At 29.2% G+C, this 14,320-nt stretch overlaps 1 protein-coding gene across 10 annotated transcripts in view; it reads right to left on the bottom strand.

Annotated features, from left to right (window-relative positions):
* The window catches only part of LOC118183397 (nipped-B-like protein A), an 83,459-nt gene extending 73,137 nt beyond the window's left edge, over positions 1-10,322 (bottom strand). For 7 of the 10 annotated variants that reach the window (XM_085809837.1, XM_035352917.2, XM_035352913.2 and 4 more), the window contains exons 1-2: positions 9,965-10,309; positions 7,469-7,577 (exon numbers count right to left, since the gene is read on the bottom strand). The gene's annotated coding sequence lies outside the window, so the exon portion shown is untranslated. Of the gene's footprint in view, positions 1-7,468; positions 7,578-9,964 lie in introns of all 10 variants that reach the window. The other 3 variants (XM_035352920.2, XM_035352919.2, XR_004757228.2) reach the window with 2 other exon arrangements.
* Positions 10,323-14,320: the final 3,998 nt, after the last annotated feature.

Here is a 14,320-nt window from a genome sequence, read left to right as displayed (position 1 = left end):
ACAGGGCATGTTGCCAAATTCTGTGCTTTGAATTCAAGAAAGAAGGGGTTGCCAATTTTTTTAAGAACTCTGAAACATCATAAAAGGACAGTAGAAACAAATTTTTAGGAATTTTAAACAAATGGGGAGGTTGTCTATTCTCTCAAGGTTGTGTATTTGACAAGCAATAGGCCAAAAAACATTGGCCCAATTACGTTGGTATTTTTTAATGTAATCTGAGAAACATCCCGTAAAACTGTGTAGAGACATTAGGTATTTTTGAAAGCAGGCAAGATGAAAAATTAGCAGCCGCCTTCAGCAGGAATCGAACTATGGAGCTCTGGAATACCAGCCCAGCGTGCAGAACCACTACACCACGAAGGCATGCTAGGAAAGTGGGAGAAATATCTTATAACGGGTAGAGGTTGTTCTTGTCAAAATAAAATGGCTACCGATGTTGTGCATAAAGAAATTTGATTTTAAACTAGATCTGGCAAAAGCAGAGGGAAAAATGAAAACAGCTAATTAAAAGCAGAAAGGCCTTTATATAAATGAGCTATAATTAAGTCTTTGAAAAGAGTAGGCTCTTTGTTAATATAAAAGCAAAGTGCCAGATTAGTTTTCACCTAAAAAACGAATATCTGAGAAAGTATTATATAAGGATTAATCAATACAAATATTTTACAGAGATTAATTACATATTTACATTAAATGTCATATAAAAGCCATCCTACCTTACAGACCTCTCAGTTTAGGGTATATTTATCATATTGCTGTAAACATATAATTTAAAAATTGTAGTTAATGTCTGCTTCAATTAATGTTTGGTAAATTTTGATTTTGGGTATTCCATTTTATATTAGTAGATTTATTAATAGTCGAACTTCTTGAAAAAAATTAATATTATTGCAAACATTTTTTATTCTAATCAGTTGAGTGTGAATAGTATTTAAAATAACATTTTTCGAAATGTCACAATGCCAATTAATGAGTTTATTATTATTGAAATTTTCTTTTATCATAGATTTTGTTGGAGAGGGTTGTTTAATATTTCAAATCTAAGTAATCAATGTTTTGTTGTAGGCCTTATCGTTAAGCTTTAGGCAAGTAGGGTACATATTTTTTTTATTTCTCCAAAATTATTAATTGCTAAGAAGTCATTATTTATATACATATGTTAAAAAATATTTGTTCTAATAACTTAATGTACACACATGGCCAGAGATAGGCTTCAATTTCTACTGTCCAGTACCTTTCTAAATTTGCAAAAGATTTCTCCGCCCCTAAAACTTCACTTTTCGGTGCTTCCCTAAATTCTAAAAATTTTGCCACCCAATTCAGCAACACCAGCTCTGAGATTGGCCATATATATGTGTGTGTGTGTGTGTGTGTGTAATATTTCCAGGAACATAGAAGTGTAATCAGCTTGCAGTCATCATGGCTGGAAGTGTAAGGCGGTATCCAAATGACAACAGAGAAGAAGTTAGCTGTTTTGATTCCACATCTTTATTTAATTCAAATGGCAAATCATTATTCTTTTAGATTCTCAAAGATTACATATGCATGTTCAAACAAAGGAAGACAAATGGGAAGAGCGGCAGCAAAGGTCTTATAGCAGTAGAACAAGGCAGTCTGACTAAAAATGGTGCGAACTCTACATTTATAGTAGCGGTTAAATAACATGACAGAATGTTCTCGAATGTACTGGTCTAGGGGGAAGATCTTGAAATTGTGGAAAGTTAATTAGAGGTTGCCTGTTCGCATAGAGCAAAGCTATCATTATATTTAACATATAACACACATATATATACACATATAACATATATATATATATATACACACATACGCACATCCTTGGCTGCTTGAAGAATTAAGATCAGGATAACAGGATAATACATACACAGCAAAGACATACTTAATGGCCAGATAACCACAGCTACATTAATTACAGCATTATACAACTACTACTTACAATAAACTGGAAACTGCATTTTTAAGTAATATTTGTGTGTCACTTATGCAATCCAAATGTAAACAATCCAACTTGTTACTATTTTATGCTTAACATTATCTAAATAATTAAAGAGAAAAAAAGCCGGCATATATGATAGGTTCTATACAGTTTACTTATACATCATTTAAGGCACACACCAGTGAATCAGATAAGTGATGTTAAGAGAAACAAATTAATATTAAAATACAATGATCATCATAATACTTTGGATTTAATTTTTAAAATTTCAATGCAATGTTTTATACATTAAACATACTTTCTTGTGACTAAAACATTTTTAACTCTTCTTCCTTGCATGAGAAATGTCTATCTTCTGTTAGTTTTAATGACTTACTTTTATAAATAGTTTAATTATTACTATTACAGGTTTATAATTCTTACAGTTTGTGAATCAAATAACAAACATAGAAAAAAAATTTAAAGACATGGCAAACATACAATAAATAAATTAAAAATATATATATATAAGAAAACAAGATCCAATACTGAATTAACTTTCTTTTTTGAATAAAAAAACTGCTACTGATAAATGTTGCCTTACTTCCCTTAAAAGTCATTAGAAAACAATAACAGCTTAACATTAAGTAACAGTTGTGATATAAAGTTCTATATATATATTCTATTTTATTTGGAAATTAATTCTTTTCTAGATATTGTGCTAGAAGTGACTCAAATAAAGCAATTTCTAATCATGTGGCTGCATATTCTTAACAAATGGAAAAAAAAAATACTGGTCACAAAAATATTCCAAAAAGCTTAGAACATCTAATTAGCATATACACTACATAAAAAAACACATGATTGCTATGTACATTTGTTGCCATAATCTTGTGTATTTCACTGCTGCTAATAAGCTATCTCATACTTATTCATAACTGCTAACACCTGATAAGGCTGATCCTTTTCTAACATACAGATACTTTTAATTATTAGAAATTATGAAAAATGAATATTTAGTACTGTATATTATCAACAGTTATAATGCTAAGTGTATTATGCATATAACACAGCAAAGCAGAGTATATTTTAATAATTAAAGCCATGCCTTTCCTAACATACAAATATTTTTAATTATTAGAAAGTATTAAAAAATGAATTTTCAGTACTGCATGTTATCAACAGTTATAATAGCATAACAGTAGCTATCCTAACCCATTTTATCCAGAATTTTTTTATGGGGGTGAGCAGGTATTTAAATTAAATCAGCAATAGTAAATAATAAAAACTAGTAGAATCACAGTTAATATCGAATGTGCAATTACTGATAGATGATATCAATATGAAAGAACGAGTAAAAATTTCCAGACCATTTTTAGTCTAAAGGGGCATTGTCCCTGAGGGGCTATTGTTTTCCTTTAGCGATTTTGCATCTAATCACTCTGAATATTGAAACTTGGAATGTGTTTTATTATCGATTTCATAATTTGTAAAACTTTAACGAATTTTTGATTAACAAACTCAACGATTTAAAAGCGAGCAATGGCAACACTCTACGGAGGGGAACCTTTTTATCTCCAGCACACAGAACTGTGTATCAGAAATTCTAAAGATATGCTCAATTTAAAATTATTTTGGGTTGATCTTTACAATATGGTAACTGGTAGTTTGGCGACATTTTGGAGGCCATAAAGGTTACTACCTGGCACTTTGATAATAATCTGAGCAGTACTCAGTTCCGATTACGCATTATTTTGTGTGAGGGAAATGAGAGATCATGGGATATGTCATGTGATATTAATGGACGAATTACGGTTCTTTAATCGGAAAAGGGGGGAAATCAGGAAAAAATCTGGAAATTTTGTATGTGGCTTTATTCTGTGTTGTGTGAAACAGTGTTCGTGAATTTTTGGATCCCATGGCCGTAACTAAAGTGAATTCGGAATGGGTATTTATGTATGTATTAATTTAATGTATGTGCTCATTTATATTTTAAGTAGTGTTTTTGAATTTAATTATATTAAACGTAGATTAAATGATAGTTATTTTGTGAATTTTATGTTTGTAGGAATTTGGTATATGTTTTAGTTGAAGTAAACGTGCATGGAAATAATTTAAATATCTGACAATAAGTATTTGTAATGGTTCCGGTATGAATTCGTTGGTGACGTGTATAATGTAATAGATGATTTAGAGGTAAAAGTTTTTGGATATTTTATTTATTTTATATGTGGAAATGTTCATTACTTTTTCGTGATCAGGTAATTTCATATATGTTCTTTTTACCGGGTTTAAAGATTGAGAAAATTGTCATGTATTTTCGTGAAATTTTTCTAATTTATGAGAAAAAAGCAGTGTACATGGATATAGTGAAGAGTGTGCGCAATGCCATTTTTGTGCAATTCTGGGATGTTTTTTTAAGTAAAAATAAGTCGACGTGTACATGGTTTAGTGATATTTTAATTAAATGATAGTTATTTTGTGAATTTTATGTTTGTAGGAATTTGGTACACATTTAAGTTGAAGTAAACGTGCATGGAAATAATTTAAATTTTTGATACTAAGTATTTGTAATGCTTGCGGTATGAATTCGTTGGTGACGTGTATAATGTAATAGATGATTTAGAGGTTTTTGGATATTTTATTTATTTTATATGTGGAAATGTTCATATTTGGAAAGGGTAAATACTTTTTCGCGATCAGGTAATTTCATATATGTTCTTTTTACCGGGTTTAAAGATTGAGAAAATTGTCATGCATTTTCGTGAAATTTTTCTAATTTATGAGAAAAAAGCCGTGTACATGGATATAGTGAAAAGTGTGCGCAATGCCATTTTTGTGCAATTCTGGGATGTTTTTTTAAGTAAAAATAAGTCGGCATGTACGTGGTTTATGTGTATGTGTTATTTTGAAAAACGCGTAAGGAGTATGGTATTGTGCACTTTTTCCCAATTTTGCAGTGAATATTTGTCATGATTAAGCAGTTTTGTTAGATAAAATTTCTAGCATAAGTGTAATTCAGCTAGTAGATTGTTGGAAGAAGTGTTCAGTAGATAAAAAGAAAAGAAACATGTCTTTACTTCGTGAAGACAAAATGGCGGCGGGAAAAAAAATAGAGGGTTGCTGTAGAAGAGTTGGTCGCCAAATTTTCGCCAAAAAAACGCCAAGTTACCATAATGTAAAGATCAACCTTATTTTGTGATATTGCTCTTGAACCGAATTTTATGGTTTAAGTTCGAAGAACATGATATTTAATAAATAAAGGTAACACACAAAATGTTAAAAAAACGCCCCTTTGGACGTAATTCAATATCTGAAACCTTTCAGATTTTCTTTTTTATTTATTTTTTCTTCATTATAGTAAAGAGATGGCCATGTGACCAGCATTCTTTCACCACAATATAATTATAACAAAATGTAAGATTCATAACTTCAAGAAACTCTTAAGTCACAATAATAACTAACATCATTAAAAGAAACAATATATAAAACTGTAAATCTCATTATAACATCAATTACATTAATGTAGCTTTTGCTATTAAACTACAACAGTATCTTCTTGAGAAGATATTTTTAAGCAGCTCCTTTAATTAGTAAATTATGCATGGCTTTATTGCTAACAAATTTCAACAAAACATCTAAACTCAAATTATTTTTCAACAAAGGAAAAAAAATCATCATTATTTAAGTACTAGACAGAATAACTAAAACTAAAAAAAAAAAAATCCCAATTTTTAAAAAATATATAATTATTCAAATAACAGAATAACTAAAAATAAAATACATTTTCTTTTTTTTTTCATTTACCAGAAATAAAATAATATAGTACCATTAACAAATATAGAATTATGGCAGCTCTAGAATTAACTTTCCAGTGCAGTCAATCTACGTTAATTAATAAAGATACTATTCATAATACTAAAGGACAGTACATATAAATTATCACCGTATCATTCATTACACCTTTTCATACTTAAAGACAAAAATGGAACATGCAGTTTAACGAAATATTTTTTCCTTAACATTTTTATTTAGCACATGTATATACATTCCAGTACTTGAAAAATCCAGATGAGAAAATTATGCAATATATGCCAATTGGGTTATAAGTTATAGGAAGAAATTTTAAATAAAGAAAACATATGGATAGAAATTATAACACTACTGCATTCTATTTTGAAAGAAATCAGATACTTTATGTATCACGCTTTTTATTTACATAATGTATTTTGATTTACGTGTCCAAAACTTGTACATTATTAGAAATTAGAATTTTCTAAGTCATAAGCTGAGAAAGTTACTGAGAAATTGTGCATAGACAGAAAGACATAAGAAAATACATTAAATATTGAAAATATTCAAAACTACAATACATAACAAAACAGAAATATTATATAAAGTATATTCACAAAACTACATTCATAAATAAATTAGAATTTTCTAAGTCAGAAGCTGAGAAAGTTACTAAGAAATTGTGCATGGACAGAAAGACGTAAGAAAATACATTAAATATTGAAAATATTCAAAACTACAATACATAATAAAACAGAAATATTATATAAAGTATATTCACAAAACTACATTCATTAATAGATATTTAAAATTAAAAGCATCACAGCATTTATAATTTGCAGACAATAAAAACATTTATAAATAGATTGGAATAAATGCAACCTGCACATACTTTGCTTACAAAAAATCAAAACCAATAAAATTATACATATTACTTTACAAAATTATAACTGAAATCACTTCATAACTTTCAGAAATAAATCAGCAGAAAATTTAACTACATCATAAAAGAACGGAGAAAGTTTCAAAAGCAAGATTTCTAAGCCTAATTACTTGACATGTTTTCTTAGAAAAAAATGTTATAAACTTCAGACACCTGTTCCACGATAAACAGGTGTCATGGCATTGATAAACAAATTTTAACTATTTGAAAGGAGTATTTTTTATCTACCACATATATAGTATATGTACAAGTATTTAAACATAAGCAGAGTATTTTCTATCATAAAAAGTAGCAAAGAGATAAACACACACACAAACGACATGAAATTTATATAAAATTTCTTAAAAATTAATTAAATTCTACAGCTACCTATAAAGTTAAAGCTCTTGCATTATGCCATTTTGGGTAAATATAAATATTCTTAAAAACAAAAAAAAATATCTAAAAAATAAATAACAGAAGTGTTTCGAAAATATATTCTGTAACTTTTGCACTACAGAATTCAATATTTCATCCTAATACATAACACAGTTTATGAATAATGGTTATTATTAAAATTACAATATGCTTTTACATAAGTTACATAAAAAGTATACAAAAGTTATCTAAAGAAAGCTTCCGTGTGTCAATGAACTTATAAGCTTGTTACATTTTATATATAATTGATATAGCTATGTGGACTTTTTTGAACACATAAATTAATGTTAAAGCAATGTACAACAAATTTTTATCATAAGCTTATTATCATCTCTGATTCAATTTTAAGTAAAATTTAAACTACATTTTTAACAAGAAATAATTACCTTCTCCACTCTAGCATTTAATATCCAAATATGCCAAATAATGTTGACTGACACGATTTACTTTCAATGTTTTTCTTTGCTTGCACCTTTCTAAACAAAATCACTCGCTCTGGGGAAAAGAAAAATTGACTTTACTCTTCTGCCATGTAAAAGTATTACACAATATTCAACTTAAATTTTCATTATTTTCACAAATGAGTCAGGTTATATGTCTGTTTTTACAAATTATGGAAGAATATATTTATCTCCTATAATTACAAATTAGTATTATAGCTTATTTAATTCCAGCCAGTTTCAAAATTCCATATACATCCTACAGAACTAACACCAGACTTTAAAAAAAAAAAAAAACTGTTTACTTCAACCCCCCAAAAAATGGTCTGCTCTAGAGAAATAATAAAATCTCTATATCAATACTTTATTATATACATTAAAGTTAAGAACAAGGATCAGCTATATTATTTAAAAAATTTATATTAACAAGGTTATATTTTACTTTTTAAAACATTTCTGATGAAATGTATCACTACATTATAAGCTGATTACTACATAAGAAAGTATAGAACTATTTTATTATATGATAATTATTTAAAAAGTGACACTGCTCTTCTGTCAACTTTTCCTCAGAAGGAAACATAACAGAATTTAATTTTCTATAAATATATATGTGTTTACTTCAATTCTGAAATAAAATAGAGTACTTGTAATGTTTTATTTGATCATATTTTCTATACACAAGCTTATTTCAACATAAAAACAACACTGCACATCAAAAATATGAAACGCATGGAAAAAATGAAATTTATTAAAAATAATTTACCTATGTGTTTCAACAATATTTACTTATGCCAGACAAAATAAAACTATTTCTAGTCCCCCCTTTTTCATTACATTTTAAGATCAAGGAGCAGTAAATCTAAAATAATTGTAATAAATCTAAAATTTTACCGAATTAGGATGCACGTTGAATAATTGTTATTTGGAATATAATTTTAAAATTTATATTTTTTTGTAGTTGTATTTGTAATGTTTTATTTGAGCACATTTTCTAGACACAAGCTTATTTCAATATAAAAACAGCACTGCACATCAAAAATATATAACGTATGGAAAAATGAAATTTATTACAAATAAATTAACTACGTTTTTCAACAACATTTACTTATGCCAGACAAAACTATTTCTAGTCCCCCCTTTTTCATTACATTTTAAGATCAAGGATCAGTAAATATAAAAGAATTGTAATAAATCTAAATACCAAATTAGGATGCACATTGAATAATTGTTGTTTGGAATATAATTTTAAAATTTATATTTTTTGGCAGTTGTAGATTGCACTAACTTTGAAATTTTTGGTCTAGAAATTCAAAAGTGTGAAGTTTTACTTCATCTTTCGAAATTCTTCATTTTTTATTGCATTTCTTTATTCCATACCATGGAGAATAATTTTAAAGATACATTTACTTAAACCATGAATTATGTGAATGAACAAAACAATCAATTTAATTACTTATTGCAAACTATATAAGAAACTGAAAAATGTTTATTTATTGGGAAATTGTTTGAATGAAAATATATAGTGAATTATATACCTGTTCAAAAAAAAAAAGCTAAATTTTAGGATTCATATTCTTATTCTGAAGCCTTAAAACTTTATTATAAACTTATGAAAATCAAGTAGCTACAAAACCGTAGCATTCGCTTTATCCTTTTAATCTCATATTGTGGCAGTATTATCAATTCAATCAGCTAAGCAATTTAATACTTATCTACTAGCACTCACCCATTTCAACATTACAGAAATAAATAACCACTAGCACTAAAAGTCTCACTATGCAACATATCAGTTCACACTATGCAACATTTTGTTCTGTTCAATAAAATGAAAAACTGCATTTCCACTACCAGCTTTTACATAAAAGCATTCAAGCAGATATACAAATTATATTCAGTTTTCAAGCATAGGTTTGGAGAGATGCTTGCTTGGAGTTACTTCATATATAGTTCAAAAAATAGCCCTACGATTAGTTTTGACGCTTTATAACGTTATGATATACTGTAAATCAAACATTCTGCTATTTATGATACCCAACTACAGCTTAAATTGTCTTAAATTACTTCAACATATCATCGAAATTTCATGTAACTATATGGGAATAAACTGATAATAATACATATATCTCAAGCAAACTCTGCATAATTTAAATCCTTTATGGTTCATCAATGCTATATGTGGATCAGAAAAGCGAAAAAAACCATGATATTAATTTTAAAAATTTAATTCAATTCACGCGACCGATGTCAACAAAGCCAAATGGGCCGCTCAATCTCAGCCTATCCTACGACGGGCTAGGCTTAACTTCACCTCAGCTGATACTCGATCGGTTTACAAACACACAGATCGGTTTGTGTCACATACGAGGTTCGGGCACAATTTATAGCCTCAAGTTGCAAACGACTGAGATCAATATTATGTTAAGAGCAATTTTAGCATACCTTTAGTTTCATTATGCTGTTCCACGATCATAATGCTTACAATAGCGTTGTATGGACATCCTGGTAATAGGAGGCTGAAACGCGGGGTCAGTGAAACACAGCCATCACTAGCGTCACTTCGAAAAATTTGCAACCCAGTTTTGCGGAACTACCCAAAACAACTGCAATATAATACAACACTCTCAAAGTTTTATTCCGTATTCAGCCGAATTTCTGCTGTTTAGATCACACCAAAATAACACTTTTAAACATCTTACGTTTCTATTATTATAGTAAAGGCTGACTTCACCAGTACAACAAATCATTCTCCGCCATTAGATGATAACATGAACATAACCTCGACCGCGCAACTCTCCACTTTTGAAAATTGAAACTTACGAATAACAAAAATCAGCGGCTGAAAGAAAACAAATTGTTCTGTTAAATTTAAGTTAGTTGTTTAAATATGACAGATAACAGTATTAAAAAGTAAACTTGAATAAATTCTGAAATTGTTAATTTTCGGACAAATAATTCAAAGTTTGTGCATTTTACAACTACCAAAAAACATAAATTTTAAAATTATATTCCAAACAACGATCATTCAATATGCATATTAATTCGGTAAAATTTTAGATTTACTACATCATTTAAATTTTCGTTCAGATTGTAACAGAAAATGTTACATACACTCAAGAGGAAGACGGCTAGAGAAATCTTTCAATCTGAATATTATACAGCGCTTGAAACGAATATAAAGTTTTGTAAATTAATGGAATTCATGCTTAATTTTAATAAATTATTAATTCTTTCCATAAAGAGTCATGTCTCTAATTTCATATAAATGACAAAAAGTACATTAATTAAGTCTCTAAAAATTTCATAAAAATTAAAGAAATTTTTATCTTTTTCTTGGCTTTAAATAGATGTCCTTTCCATTTAATTCAGTTACTGCTGGTTGTTAAAAATAAAATAAATGTTATTTATACCGTAAATTTGCTTTTACGATCTACATAAAGTGGAAGCGTACTAAAAGGTTCAAAAAAACAATATTTCATTGCGCAAGGTTAGACATGATGCTTTTCAAAGTCCCTGCATGATTGAAACGTAAACACATGGCAACAGCCGTGAAACATAAATATGAAAATATGAGACACATGAAGAATACTATGTTTACAGAAGCTCCCACAACATTATTTAACTTAAATTCCGCACGGTTCAAGTTTTGTTGAACAAAGTAATGAATCTTCACTAACTGGTCATTAAAGAGTAGTGTAATATACTCACACGTACGCACAACGGGAAAGAGGGCCTACGAGTACTTTTAACACATAATTCTAATATAAAATATTATACGCATATAGTTTTCATATTTTGCTTCTAATAATGTAATCTTTTATTTTAATTAGCCAGCTATCGTTCTGGCTTTTCTGTGCATCTACTTTTCTCAACTTCACCCAGGATCCAAATAAGCATCAAGTTTCAAGAGAATGTTTGGCAACTTAAGCTGACTGTTACTGTGTTTTAAATTTCGACTGATGCAATTAATTTGCCAACAAAGAATTACTCGCTATATTTCTTCGGGAATGATTAGTCGGGGTGTCAAGTTTAAAGCAAGGTTCGTTAATTCTGTATAAAAGTCGTCCTACAGCGTTTTACGGTTACCGAGCAGTTAACTGACATTTAAATTAATTATATTCAACATTGATAATTCGCTGGAAATATTCCGACAACTTTAACTCAAATAAACGGGTTTCTACTCTCTTACTTTCTGATCAAAGGAAAAGAGCAATGTTAGAATAAACAGGGAGATATAATATCTCATAGTCCGTTTATATTTTCAGTATATAGCCGTATCAGGCTATAAAAAAGAGAAGAGTTAGTTCTTACATTTATTGCTGTCAACACTGAAATGAAAGAATATTATTAAGATAGACTCAGGTGAATAATTTCATGGCGTCTGAGCAGGCGCGCTACAGCGCTATACCTTCACATAACCATTTTCGAGCTGTTGGAATGTCATATCACGTAGTAGAGTTCCTTCGGAGCAGAAATTCCGGTTTTCATTGTAGTACAAAATAAGAAGTCAAAACATTTGTGGCATTATGTCGGTCGTCGGTCGAAATTCAACTATATGACTTCGTATGGACTTCAACTTTTCCTTCTTGGCATCTATTCTGAATTTTTCTTCTTTTATTCAAACTATTTTAATACACCTACAAAGAGTTCCAATCTTAATAAACTGAAAATAAAAACGATTTTTATAACGAAATAAAGAATTTATAACGAACTATATATACATATATAATTTATAACGAAATTTCAGAACGATTTTTAACGAAAATAAAAACAAAACCAAATTTTCAGTTTATAAAACCATCTGGGAACATATTAACTAAAGCATTTCCTCTTAAGCTTACAAAATTGTAAAATTTTATACCGAAATGATTGAAATGCATTTGTGAAAAACTAATTTAAAATGAATAACTATTACTTCATGTGCTAGATAAAATATATTATAAAGTCGGGATTCTCTTTCCACTCGACAGCAAACAGGAAAGCGAGTCTGACCACTTCAAATTCCGTCCGCGGAAAATGAAGTGGAAATTCCGTGCGGAAGTGACGTTTATTGCATAGCAACCAGTCTGTCTCACCTTTAAATTGCTCGAGGCTCAGGAGAAGGGGGCAGTTTGTTGTCAAAAGTGCTGTTTCGCACGGTGCTTATCACTGAGGATGGCGGTAGCCAAAGAAAAAAAAAATTACCAACCAGTTCGAGTAAATGGTGAAAGTTTTCGAAAAAATTTGCTGCTGTTAAATGGTAAACTGGATAGTACATTTAGTAAAGAGCACAGAAAAAAGAAATAGGAAGAGTTAATGGATATTTTAAACGCAAAAACAAATGGCCTTTCCAAAACTTCAGGTGTGTGAAAAAACGTAAGCATAATTTCACTTATGATGTTATCCCAAATGGAAATTTTCAAAAAGGTTACATGTTTGTAAACTATTTGTCAACAGAAATTTTATGATCAAAATATTTTTTGTCTTAAAAGGTTATGCAACAATGTCATAAATCAAATCATTGAAATATAGCATCGCGTACTTGTGTTTAATATTCCTATCGAATTTGAATCAAAAATTTTACAGTTTTAGCAACTCATGATTATATCAATATTTTTATTTATTCATGATTTATACCTATGACGTAACTACAAATATACTATGCATCGCACATATATATTAATTTAACAAATATTCTCTCATTTGTATAAAGCTAATTTTCATAATTTAAAATTTAAATTAACTTTATACGAATGCGAGAATATCTGTTAAATTCGAATTTCGTTCCTTACAGCAACGGCGCAAGAGAATTATTTAAATTTAATTTAACTTTACTATTTGTTTATATGTATATATATATGTATAAGAACATGTCCAGTTGATGTGTAATTTTTCCTTCCATTTTATATACAAGTATAATATATACAATATATAAAATGGAAGGAAAAATTACACATCAACTACACATTAAGCGAATGGAAGGATTTTCTGTTTATATAAATGAATCTTGGCATTCTTCCGTCTCATTAGGTGCAATTATAGATACGTGGGTATCATCTACAGCGCCGATGACACCAGGAAATCCAAACTTTCGATTGAATCGTAATTTGATTTTGTTTTGTTGGAAACTACTTACACTGTAAATTTTACCCATATGGTGAAAATACCATAACAAATAGCATCTGTAACTTCTCAAATACACCAAATGACATATTTCTCGCTCAGTCTGTATATCTGTATTAACAGATATATCTGTCATTAACAACATATCTCTAATAACTTCCAGAATCATAAACGTTTAAGGCACACAAAACCTATTCTAACTAAATAAATAACTATACACATATATATGTAAAAACTGTATTATAAATATATTAACATATGCAGTGAAAGCTATTTCAGTACATATTTCTATTTATACCCTTTTTAAATTGATCCCACCAGCGGCCGTGCAGTAAAACCGCTGAACACTGGTAGTTCCATCCGAGTTTTGAATTCCGCGTAGGGACTGTCTGCATGAGCGTCATTACCAATATGTCTGTCTCATATCTCTGGGTTAGCATGAAACCAGAAGCATGAAAATGTAAAGCACATAAAACCTGTTTTAAACAAATAAATAACTATATAAAACTGTATTAGAAATATATTAACATATGCAGTGAAAGAAGTTGCAGTACATATTCCTATTTATACGCTTTTTAAATCCATCCCACCAGCGGCCGAGTGGTAAAATCACTGAACACTGGTAGTTTGGTACGAGGTTCGAATCCTGCGTACAGGCTTGCTGTTCGTATTTTTCCCCATGTGTAACGTGTATAC

This window comes from Stegodyphus dumicola, chromosome X2, assembly GCF_044657685.1.
Source record: "Stegodyphus dumicola isolate Sdum_Otavi_A_Nest chromosome X2, ASM4465768v1".
NCBI lineage: Eukaryota > Metazoa > Arthropoda > Arachnida > Araneae > Eresidae > Stegodyphus > Stegodyphus dumicola.
The sequence above is the reverse complement of the archived record's forward strand: the minus strand, read 5'-3'. Positions and strand labels throughout refer to the sequence as shown.